At 39.5% G+C, this 13,138-nt stretch overlaps 1 long non-coding RNA gene across 2 annotated transcripts; it reads right to left on the bottom strand.

The window, feature by feature from the left end:
* Positions 1-4,725: 4,725 nt before the first annotated feature.
* LOC122994000 lies at positions 4,726-12,295 on the bottom strand. 2 transcript variants are annotated; one of them, XR_006406482.1, is made up of 3 exons: positions 12,194-12,295; positions 9,084-9,189; positions 4,726-6,769 (listed from the first exon to the last, which is right to left on the bottom strand). It is a non-coding gene; the product is annotated as an uncharacterized LOC122994000 (long non-coding RNA). The 2 variants fall into 2 exon arrangements; XR_006406483.1 differs by having other exon boundaries at positions 4,726-5,821.
* Between the last annotated feature and the right edge of the window lie 843 nt (positions 12,296-13,138).

The following is a 13,138-nucleotide window of genomic DNA, read 5'->3' as shown; positions in this document are numbered from 1 at the left end:
AAATTAAGCCACTGTCATGTCCCTAGATCCATTCACTCAGTCAACAGCAAAGTTTATGAAAGCTGTGACACTCAAATGGTGCACAGTTGTTAGTAAGAGGTGTACTGTGTGCCAAGAAAAGCCTCTTAGAATCATTATATTACACTCACCAGTCTGTACCGCTGACACAAGGCTGGACAGATCCATCAGTTCATGCTGTTAGCAGCAAATTTTGACCCTAACATCAGCAGGATGTGACTTGTATTGCAATTCATCAAACCAGCGAACATTTTCCACTCAATTGTCCAGTCTTAGTGATAAAGTGTGCTTAATGTAGCTTCATATACTTCTCCTTAGCTGAAGGAGAAAACAGTTCTGTTGCTGTACATTATCCACTGGTGACAGATTTTGCCTAAAGGGCTTAAATGGCTCCTTTCAAAGGAGGAGTTCCTGAAGGTAATTCCCACTGAGGGACAGAGGAATGTTACACCAGATGTTGCCTCCAGACATCTGGAAAGAAATGCCTCAAGACAGAGCGGCCAAGGACCAACCTCTCTCCAAAGCCTGACATGACAAGAATAGATTGCTGACATGTAAATTTGATGGTAGTATGTGTTAGTTTTAGCCCTGCAAGTCATAATAGGCAGGGAAAGCATAGAGCAGCTTTCTCGACTACGGAAAGAACCACCCCCAGGGTCAGCCTGAGAGGGCTTTCTCTTTAGGGGCTGAAAGATGGATACTGTAAACTAGAAGTAGAAGACAGTTGAGTTGAGCTATTGCTTACTAGGTGAGGTGTCAAAGCAGGAAACATCAGTTGACAGGGTCCTACAGTTTCTATCTTTATATGGAAACTCAGCAGTGCCAAGGCATTGGAGTTGCCACAGGGAATCATTTCTTTAAATATTTCCCATCCTCTTAACTTTGTTCTGCAGGGAAACAGGCCTCCACTGTTGGATCGCCTCAGTGCTGAGCTTAGGTCTTCCCCCTTTGCTTCAGTTAAGTTTGAAGAGTCAGATAGGAGCCTTACAGAGAGGTTTTTGCTATGACACCTCCACCAGTATCAGGCAAGTAACTTGAAAAATGTAATCACTTACACATTACTTTACTAATTACTAAACAGCAAAAGTAATTAGTAATTACTTGTTACTTTTCTTACTTACAAGATGCCTTTTAAACAACTTTAAACCCTCCACATCCACATGATACCTCTTCTGTGTTTAACACTTGTAGAGGAAGAAAACGAGATGGTGTGGTTTAACAAGCAGTCAGCCTACAGTTAAGAGGTATTTACTAATCATTAACAGCTAGCTTAATGTTACTTCATTACCTAATGTTAGATGCTTTGATCTCAGACCCTCCAACTCCAAACTAAACAAGGTGATTCCTGAATGTAGCCTCATTAAATGAGTAATGTTAGCAAGCCAGCTAAGAAGACACAGCTTGCAAATATGACGGAGGGAAAGAAACTCACCAACAAAGTGAGTGAGACGTCGTTTGAGGACACAAAGATGCTGCCAGTTAAGTAAGACAACTCCCTGCTGCTCAGTTCTGCTGAGTAACATGGAGTCATCTTGCTGCTCTGAAAGGGCAAATATCAGCAGCAGCAGCAGTCAGTCTGGGCAAAGGGCAGAGGAGTCAGTCATGGGTCACCAAGCACAACCTCTCTGTCCTCACACTGAGGTTACCAAATGGTGTGAGTGATGGATGTAGTCCCAGCACTGCCATCATCTCACTACAGGCAAAGCCTGGCAGTCTCCGCACTCTGGCATGTGAAACGCTGGCAGATATAAAGTCGTTCTTGGCACTGTTGTAGTTATCGTGGAGTTTGCCTGGACTTAAACCAGAGCAGTGAAAAGACACTAACATGCTGGTCAGTTCCTCGGATGCATAGAAAAGTCAGCAATGTGATTGTGTTATCACTGCCTTTTTATATACGGACGGTGACAAATTAAAGGAAAAACCTGAATAAATGAGTGGAGAAACATAATGAATGCAGATGTTTCCACACAGGTGCACCGCATGATACAATTAAACAATTAACATCCAACCTTGCTCTGTGGCATGTATAAAAATGCTGAGCAGGCCCAGTTTTGGCCAAATGAGCACCTATGGAAGATTTTCTACTGACATGTTAGACAGCGCTCTCCATCACCATCATCAAAACACCAAATGAGGGAATATCTTTTGGAAGAATGGTGTTCATCCCTCCAGTAGAGTCCCAGAGACTTGTAGAATCAATGCCAAGGCGCACTGAAGCTGTTCTGGTGGCATGTGGGGGCCCAACACTTTACTTAGACCCTTTATGTTGGTTTTTCCTTTAATTTGTCACCCATCTGTATTTGTTGAGTATATACTTTAAGAGTGATCAGGTAAGAAGAGAAAGGTGGAAAGAGAAACATGCAGCACACAACACTTTCTATCTCTTGGTCAAAAGTTATATTATAAACCTTGAAGTGTATTCTAACATCTACCACGACAAAAAAGGTGATGAAAATGGAAGACTTGCATGTTGTGTCTCATCTTTCATTTAATGTTACTTTCAATCAACACCTTCTGTTTAAATCATGAATCCATCAGGTCACTCAAATTGCAAAAAAAAAATTGTCTTCCCAATTCAACAAATGTGAATACAATTTCATTTGTGGTGCTGAAACCATTAAAAAAATACATTTGAAATATTCAACGTCATCTCAACAGTTTTTTCGCAATTTAAATTTGTAATTGGGGCAAAGTGATCATTTAAATACATTCATTTCATTGTCTACTTCAGTTTAATTCATCAAGTGGGACTTGAACTGAAATGCCTGGCTCTCTAACTTTCAAGCACACATTTGAGTCAGTACATCATTACTACGAATACACTGCAGGACTGCACACATCTACTCATTCTAATACAAAGCGAGTCAGCTGCAGAGTCCACTCCAGGTTACATGTCTCCCTAACATCCACCATCTCTATGTACCTCCTAATTAGCACCCGATGAGCACACTGCTCTAGATCTCAATAAAGATACACTACCTTGATATCTACCTTCCCCACATTTGGATCCCTTTGTCTGCTCACCATGTTGTGAGCACTGAACACAGGCAAGCTCGGCTCAATATAGTGCGTTGGAAGATAAAGGAACTGACTCCCTGCCATGCCAAATCTATCCAGAACGCTATTACGGTGCCATGGCAACAGATGAAGACATGCAGGCCTCTCTGGATGGGGGCACCCCTGGTTCACTCGTCTTCTCTGCTAGACTGACTGGCAGGAAAGCTCCACGGGGCTGCTATGGCAACAGACTGATCATAAGCAGAGAGGGGCTGTTGGCTGCCACGGCAACATGGGGGCCAAGTCGTCAGTTTCCCCTCGAGTTGCAGGAAATTAGATTGACTTTGATGAGGACTTGACCCTGGGTGGGATCCCAATATCGGTTTGCATCTCGCGGATTTTTGACATGATGGAGATTGATGTTCCGACATCAGTGTGTATGTGTGTGTGTGTGTGTGAGAGAGAGAGATACATTTGTGCTCATTCGACAAACAGGAAAAACAGGGAGAGAGCAATGCAATATGCCAGTCATACACCAAACTAGGCTATCCACTTGTGGGTTGACACTAAGCTTGCAACTTCTAAAATATGTAGTCTGAAACTACTGAAATATGTATGCCATGTCTGTGCCCAGGAACACTGTTTCTCTTGCCTCCTCACATCCAGCTTCTAACCAAGAGCATTCGAGCACCAGCAGACTCAGAGGGCTGACAATGCAATCACATCAAGCTGTCAGGGGGGATAGGAACAATGTCAGGAGAGCAGAGACATCTTACTCTCCCCTCCATCTGCATGAAAAAGGAGGAAATATGAAATATGGATTTGCCTCAGATGTGAGAGCTCGACAGGGGCGCTTTTTGTATGTTGAGCTGGTCCATTGATTGATCTCTCGCTCTCCCTTGGCAAACGCTCGATGGCAGGGCTGCAAGCGAAAGCAAATACGCTGAATTATTGGAAGTCAGCTCAAAGCAGCTGCTGCATCATTCTCAAGGACGACGTAGGAATGATTACAGGATTTTAAATGTTAAAAATCACAGGCAAAACTTGACATATTTAGAGGTTTGACCGAACTCACGTCAGCGGCTATTTAAAGGTGATGAATCGACAACCGCATGAAACCCACTCTGTTGTAGTCTTTTAAAACAATATGCAGAATGCAGAATGGAAAGCCACACGAGGGCAAGTAGAAGAAGATGACACACAGATTTACTTACAGTCCAGTCTGTGCAATTGTTTGTGATTGAATAGTGAGGGGGGGGGGGGGGGGAGAGGATGGTAAAGAGATGAAGGCAGGGAGAGAGAAAGAGAATAATCCAGTCCCTGGAGATGGAAACAGACTGTTGTGCTCCAGTTGCTTCAGCTACCCTTTGACCTGTTAGTGGATCTGTGTTGTACGTGTGTGTGCACGTGTGTGAGAGTCTGATGTGATGTATGTAGAGTACCGGATAGTTGTTCGCTTGGAATTCAGCGAGCATCTCGATTACAGGAAAATGCACCACTTAATCTTTCATCGGCAATTGCAGAGTGATTAATTATTCATCGGTTTATTCATTACATTGTTACATCAGCACCGAGGAGACTGAGTGTGAGAAAATATTATGTTCATGAATTTAATATGCGTATTCAGGATGAAGAAAAAGACAAATATAATCATACATTATATACCAATGCTGTCTGTCTTGTCTATTTATGTGACTATGACACAAGAAGTGCTGAATCATTGCCATTTTAATACATACCTTTGCTGTATGAATACAAACCTGACATGTCTGCCCATATCATCATCAAGTCCTATTACACATTCAATAACTCATAAGTTTCATGAAATCTTCAGTTTTGCAGGGAAATATGTTCATGACTTGAATGTGAGCTTTCAAGCAGTGATTAAAGGTAGATTGAGTCTTAACAGTCTTCACTACCTGCTGTTGCCTTTAACTGGCATTGTGTGTGTGTGTGTTTCCTGCTCTACACTGCCATCTCCTGGACATATAATGCCATGAAAGCCGTGCTCAAGGCTAATGCCTCTGCAGCAACCTTACTGCTCTCAGTTGCAGCTCATAAAAAATTAATTCCCTAATGTAATGACTGCCATTTTGGAAACTTGATTCTGGTAAAATGATGTTTGGGATGTAGGTTAAACTCACTGTCAAATTGTCATTGAAGCTGTGGAATGAAGTTTTGAACTTCAATTAACTTTTTTAAAATTCTTATATTTATTTATATGATGTGTATAAACCTGGGCAAATAATAAGTATTGAATGATTTGTTTTAATTCCTATATTTAGATATATGACTTATATGTCTTTTCTTTATATATCACTGTTTATATAGTTATACACATTTTCTATATCAATTATTTGAGCTCAAATGAATGACAGGTATAGACTCTGACAAGTATTTGTAATTTTTTTCCCATTAATTTTAATTTCATTTTCTTTTCACTGTGAGTGCTACAAATGACTGTGTGGCTGTGTGTGTGTGTGTGTGTGTTTGTGTGTCCATATGTTGTCCCTGTGCTCTTGGACATCTGGTATGGACTCTCCCAGCAGTAGGAGCACCTCCCAGCTTCCTCCATCTCCCTCCCTTCCTCACTCCGACTCATCCTCCCCTGGCCTCCGTGTGTGAGCAGAGGAATAATTCACCACCAGTCTTGCAGTGAAATATGAAACCATCCCTGGTGCCACAGCGCCTGTAGCTCTGACCAGCTGGAACATTGTGCAAAAGGGAAAAGATGAAACCTTCATCTTCCATGAAGATGTTCCAAAGATTCCTTCCTTCCAGAGAGACTTTAAGGTACTGCAACAGTCTGCAGAGACAGAGCGGAGAATTAAGAGCCAATAAAAACCAAACATCACATGTTTTAGGAATGTTAGCTGTTTCTCCCATTGAATCTACTGTATATAACGCAGAGAAACCTGGAAATTGTGCTGGATTTTTAACATAGTGTGTTGCTAATTAGCTGTCCAAGTACAAGGCTGTATATCTTGGACTAATAACAACCAAACTGCCAAGAGATGCATAGTGTTTGCATAATATATGCTTAATTAGAACACTGTATTTCATTATTTTTTAAAGTGTGGCTTTACATCAAACTGACAAACATCATTTCACTGACCTCTTGTGGTTGAAAGTCAGTTGTCATGTGGTTTAAAAAAAGGCAAAATTAAGAGTTTTTATTATTGCATTGTAATTTTAGAATTTGCTTTGCATTGAGTACCAAACAACACAGGTAACTCCTTACTTTTTTAAAAGTCCAACAGTGCTGCAGGCAGTCTCCAAGTGTTTTGGGTTAGGCTTATAAGCATGAGGGTGACTAGAAGTTTGCTGGTATTAATCCTTGGTCTACGGCTGTGAAAGTTAATGATTCTTTCATCAAGCATGCGACTGAATTGCTCTTAATGAAGCTGGTTGAACCCATCTGCTCTGGAGTATCTGCTCAGTGGGAAACTACACAAATCTTTGTTAACACTGGGCAGCTCCCACATGTGAATGTGCACAGCAGAAAGAGCAGGAATTGTTCTATTGTTGTCAGTGTTTCAAACATCACAGCAGGTAGCCCCAAGTTCGATCCGTAGCCGAGCAGGATGTGTGTGTCTGTTCCTTCCTCATTTACCTCCATTGATGTGCCCTTGAGCAAGACATAACCCCCAAGCTGCTCCAGTGGAGCTGCTCATTGGCCAAAAGATCAGATTTCGGTAAGACTGGGGAGCTTCCAGCTGTGAATCAGTGTGCCAGAGTGAGAAGAAGAGGGTTGCTGGGAAAAAAAAAACATTGATTATCAATAAACTGAGCCTAGATAAGTAAAGTTTTATATGACTTTATAATATGAGAAGGTGAGTCGACAATGTCAGATAATATGAAGGCTCAACTTTTAGTGAGGTATCAGTTGTTTGTCTAGATACTGTAATGTTCTCCCAAACACATGAGACGGCTCACCATCAGGAAATCATCATGTTATGCTGTTATGTTCTCAGGTTGGAGTTTTAACAGTCTGATGTCATGGACTGTCAAAGTCACATGGCACTTAAGTTCTGCATGAATTGTGATATTACCACAACAACACAATTTTTCATACTGCAGTCAGCTGATTGTTCATATTGTTATATTAGTTTATTGGACCTAAGCACATAATGTGTGACAATTATATGTGCTGGTGTACAAGATGTACAGATTCTTCAATTAATAAGTAATGCAACGAATAGATACAGAACTGTTCATTCTGTCTCACACAACCATGACTGAAATAATATTTTAGAGCTGTAATTTAGCCAGTATTTATTTGACATGCATTTAGGGAATAACCTTTCTTTATTGGCAAGTGGATAAATAAAGACAGAGGGGCCTATTATTAGAAACTGCAATATGAAGACATTATTAGAGATTTCTTTTTCATTATTTTTGGAGCAGAAAATACTGCAGGTTTTAATGCTGACATGATCATATCTGTCCCTTGGGGATTCTTATATAACTGAGTTTAATCTTGACTTTCTGACCTCTCCAACAGTGCAGGGAAAAGTAGCTATGATCCAAAAATACATTTACTACAGTACTACTGTTGAATGGTTTGGAGATGGTCACATGTAACAGTGGAACAGAGCCTATTAATGTTAAATGTTATGCGTCACAGTGAATTGCTTCCCTATAAACACATAATGCATTAGATATTCTAGGAAAAGATGCAGGAACTTTACTCAGGGACACCACCAGGGGGAGAAAAACCTAAACAAATGAGAAAGCCCAGATTTAAACAGAGGTTTTGGTATGTGATATATAGTATATGTAGTATACAGTATAAAATATGTGATATATACCATTTTTCATATGATACTGTTTGCACTCTACCATTTTGTGCTTTTACTTGATAATTATCCAAGACTTACCTCACTATTATTCATAATTTGTTTTAATTTTTTCCACCTTTGAGCAGTTCCTTCATGTCTTTTGTGCAATGCATTGTGGGACAATAGTGTTTCTAGTGTTTCTATCATATATTAACATTTTAACAACCATGGAAATAATCAAACAAATTTAGTGTGAATAATGACATTTTTAAGAATATCATTTATCCATACTAATAACTTTACTCAAAATCTGCTTTATACACTACGTAGTCTGCAACTAGGGGACAGTGTGTGTCTGAGCTGTTGTTGAACTGGGGGACCAAAGGTGTAAATGACATACACATTCTCCTGAGACCACACCAAATATCACCCATTATGTATTTTACTAATCCACCACAAACCAAACAGTTTGACCTCCTCTTCATTCAACAGTTAACTTGCTGAGATAATTTGCTAATCAACCATCTATGTTTCATTTAAGTTGTGTGCTGCAAGTCCTTGACAAGCTTTTTAGAGGTCAATCTTTGTTTTAACCTGGAAAACAAGCTCTGGTTTACTTCTGCTAATAATTCAGTATAAAGACTAAAAGCTTGGAGTCACCCTGGTTTGTTCAGCACATCATTGAAAAGTTATGTAAAGCTGAAACTTGAAAAAGAGTATGCTGAACGTCTTAAATAAAGGAGCTAAATATTTCTTCAAGGTTGTAATGTTTATGGATTTTGAAATACACCAAACCAAATTACAATACAATGCATCCCAAAACACACCGAATCTCAAATATTCCTTTTTTTAATATTTATACAGTTGTATGCAAAAGTTTGGGCACCACTTGACAAATAAGATATTTTAGGGATTTTTTTAAAGGTTCTATATTTTAGAATTGTGAAGCATTTTACATGTAGTAATTGTTTTTTATTGCCAATGAGTGAATGGGTTGTTACCTGATTTTCTCTTTTATCTGTAACAGCCTGTGGACTGATATCTATGTGAAGGATGTGGGCCGGTTTTTCCCCAAAAATCCGAAGGATGTGACAATTTTGCGCACACCCGAGTGCCTTGACTCTCCCCCACTAACATCAACAAACGACCGGCACCCACCACAATAGAAACTATGCTAACTTGTCTGACTAGTGAGTGAAAGATGCTTTGCTGAAACACGGTGCACAAGACAACGTTAGAGATCATTTATGTTATTATGAGAAGTGTAAATGAGGAAAGAGACATCACCTGCAATAGTGTCGCGCTGCTACTTGCTCTTGTTGATGGGCGAACACGCACACGATTGCAAGCAACAGGATGCTGACTGCAGTTCACTTAATGGCCACCGGTGTCACTAATGAGAAAGAATTCTTACATGTTGATCCTTTAATTGAAAAGATGTAAAAACATTCTCTCTATGATATGGAAAAAAAACAATATTTTCAGCAAACATTAATGTGTAGTTACTTTTCATGTCACAAATTGAGCAAAAATAAACAGTCCCGCCCTGAACACATCCATATGTCAATATTGGATCTAAGTCATAGTGCCACCTACTGGCAACAGGAACTTACATGTTTTACACTTTGACGCTCTGTGGGTAGCATGGTCATGGGATCCACCTCAAATTTACACAGAATAGCCGCAAGACCTTGGAGATCGTATGTTATGAAGTTGGTGACTTTTCGTCCAAATGTGTTGCCGTGACGACAACGCCAATTTCCATGTCTCACCATGACATTTCAAAGCCTTATAACTTCACTCCACATGGTCTGATCTTTTCCAAATTTCATATGCTTGTCAAGAGTCCCGGTCTGAACACATTTTCAGGCCCATATTTAGTGACAGTCATAGCGCGGGCTCTCGGGGCACCCGTCGAGGGCCCCGCCCCCGAAATGCGGCCAAAAATGGCTACACAGCACCACCTACAAAGCTCCAGTGGAGCTGCTCATTGGCCAAAAGATCAGATTTCAGTAAGACTGGGGAGCTTCCAGCTGTGAATCAGTGTGCCAGAGTGAGAAGAAGAGGGTTGCTGGGAAAAAAACCCCATTGATTATCAAGAAACTGAGCCTAGATAAGTAAAGTTTTATATGACTTTATAATATGAGAAGGTGAGTCGACAATGTCAGATAATATGAAGGCTCAACTTTTAGTGAGGTACCAGTTGTTTGTCTAGATACTGTAATGTTCTCCCAAACACATAAGACGGCTCACCATCAGGAAATCATCATGTTATGCTGTTATGTTCTCAGGTTGGAGTTTTAACAGTTTGATGTCATGGACTGTCAAAGACACATGGCACTTAAGTTCTGCATGAATTGTGATATTACCACAACAACACAATTTTTCATACTGCAGTCAGCTGATTGTTTATATTGTTATATTAGTTTATATAATGTCCCATTGGACCTAAACACATAATGTGTGACAATTATATGTGCTGGTGTACAAGATGTACAGATTCTTCAATTAAAAAGTAATGCAATGAATAGATACAGAATTGTTCATTCTGTCTCACACAACCACGACTGAAATAATATTTTAGAGCTGTAATTTAGCCAGTATTTATTTGACATGCGTATAGGGAATAACCTTTCTTTATTGGCAAGTGGATAAATAAAGACAGAGGGGCCTATTATTAGAAACTGCAATATGAAGACATTATTAGAGATTTCTTTTTCATTATTTTTGGAGCAGAAAATACTGCAGGTTTTAATGCTGACATGATCATATCTGTCCCTTGGGGATTCTTATATAACTGAGTTTAATCTTGACTTTCTGACCTCTCCAACAGTGCAGGGAAAAGTAGCTATGATCCAAAAATACATTTACTACAGTACTACTATTGAATGGTTTGGAGATGGTCACATGTAACAGTGGAACAAAGCCTATTAATGTTAAATGTTATGCGTCACAGTGAATTGCTTCCCTATAAACACATAATGCATTAGATATTCTAGGAAAAGATGCAGGAACTTTACTCAGGGACACCACCAGGGGGAGAAAAACCTAAACAAATGAGAAAGCCCAGATTTATACAGAGGTTTTGGTATGTGATATATAGTATATGTAGTATACAGTATAAAATATGTGATATATACCATTTTTCATATGATACTGTTTGCACTCTACCATTTTGTGCTTTTACTTGATAATTATCCAAGACTTACCTCACTATTATTCATAATTTGTTTTAATTTTTTCCACCTTTGAGCAGTCCCTTCATGTCTTTTGTGCAATGCATTGTGGGACAATAGTGTTTCTAGTGTTTCTATCATATATTAACATTTTAACAACCATGGAAATAATCAAACAAATTTAGTGTGAATAATGACATTTTTAAGAATATCATTTATCCATACTAATAACTTTACTCAAAATCTGCTTTATACACTACGTAGTCTGCAACTAGGGGACAGTGTGTGTCTGAGCTGTTGTTGAACTGGGGGACCAAAGGTGTAAATGACATACACATTCTCCTGAGACCACACCAAATATCACCCATTATGTATTTTACTAATCCACCACAAACCAAACAGTTTGACCTCCTCTTCATTCAACAGTTAACTTGCTGAGATAATTTGCTAATCAACCATCTATGTTTCATTTAAGTTGTGTGCTGCAAGTCCTTGACAAGCTTTTTAGAGGTCAATCTTTGTTTTAACCTGGAAAACAAGCTCTGGTTTACTTCTGCTAATAATTCAGTATAAAGACTAAAAGCATGGAGTCACTCTGGTTTGTTCAGCACATCATTGAAAAGTTATGTAAAGCTGAAACTTGAAAAAGAGTATGCTGAACGTCTTAAATAAAGGAGCTAAATATTTCTTCAAGGTTGTAATGTTTATGGATTTTGAAATACACCAAACCAAATTACAATACAATGCATCCCAATACACACCGAATCTCGAATATTCCTTTTTTAAATATTTATACAGTTGTATGCAAAAGTTTGGGCACCACTTGACAAATAAGATATTTTAGGGATTTTTTAAAAGGTTCTATATTTTAGAATTGTGAAGCATTTTACATGTAGTAATTGTTTTTTATTGCCAATGAGTGAATGAGTTGTTACCTGATTTTCTCTTTTATCTGTAACAGCCTGTGGACTGATATCTATGTGAAGGATGTGGGCCGGTTTTTCCCCAAAAATCCGAAGGATGTGACAATTTTGCGCACACCCGAGTGCCTTGACTCTCCCCCACTAACATCAACAAACGACCGGCACCCACCACAATAGAAACTATGCTAACTTGTCTGACTAGTGAGTGAAAGATGCTTTGTTGAAACACGGTGCACAAGACAACGTTAGAGATCATTTATGTTATTATGAGAAGTGTAAATGAGGAAAGAGACATCACCTGCAATAGTGTCGCGCTGCTACTTGCTCTTGTTGATGGGCGAACACGCACACGATTGCAAGCAACAGGATGCTGACTGCAGTTCACTTAATGGCCACCGGTGTCACTAATGAGAAAGAATTCTTACATGTTGATCCTTTAATTGAAAAGATGTAAAAACATTCTCTCTATGATATGGAAAAAAAACAATATTTTCAGCAAACATTAATGTGTAGTTACTTTTCATGTCACAAATTGAGCAAAAATAAACAGTCCCGCCCTGAACACATCCATATGTCAATATTGGATCTAAGTCATAGCGCCACCTACTGGCAACAGGAACTTACATGTTTTACACTTTGACGCTCTGTGGGTAGTATGGTCATGGGATCCACCTCAAATTTACACAGAATAGCCGCAAGACCTTGGAGATCGTATGTTATGAAGTTGGTGACTTTTCGTCCAAATGTGTTGCCGTGACGACAACGCCAATTTCCATGTCTCACCATGACATTTCAAAGCCTTATAACTTCACTCCACATGGTCTGATCTTTTCCAAATTTCATATGCTTGTCAAGAGTCCCGGTCTGAACACATTTTCAGGCCCATATTTAGTGACAGTCATAGCACGGGCTCTCGGGGCACCCGTCGAGGGCCCCGCTCCCGAAATGCGGCCAAAAATGGCTACACAGTGCCACCTACAAAGCTCCAGTGGAGCTGCTCATTGGCCAAAAGATCAGATTTCGGTAAGACTGGGGAGCTTCCAGCTGTGAATCAGTGTGCCAGAGTGAGAAGAAGAGGGTTGCTGGGAAAAAAACCCCATTGATTATCAAGAAACTGAGCCTAGATAAGTAAAGTTTTATATGACTTTATAATATGAGAAGGTGAGTCGACAATGTCAGATAATATGAAGGCTCAACTTTTAGTGAGGTACCAGTTGTTTGTCTAGATACTGTAATGTTCTCC

The sequence above is a fragment of the Thunnus albacares genome, chromosome 12 (assembly GCF_914725855.1).
Source record: "Thunnus albacares chromosome 12, fThuAlb1.1, whole genome shotgun sequence".
Lineage (NCBI taxonomy): Eukaryota > Metazoa > Chordata > Actinopteri > Scombriformes > Scombridae > Thunnus > Thunnus albacares.
The sequence above is the reverse complement of the archived record's forward strand: the minus strand, read 5'-3'. Positions and strand labels throughout refer to the sequence as shown.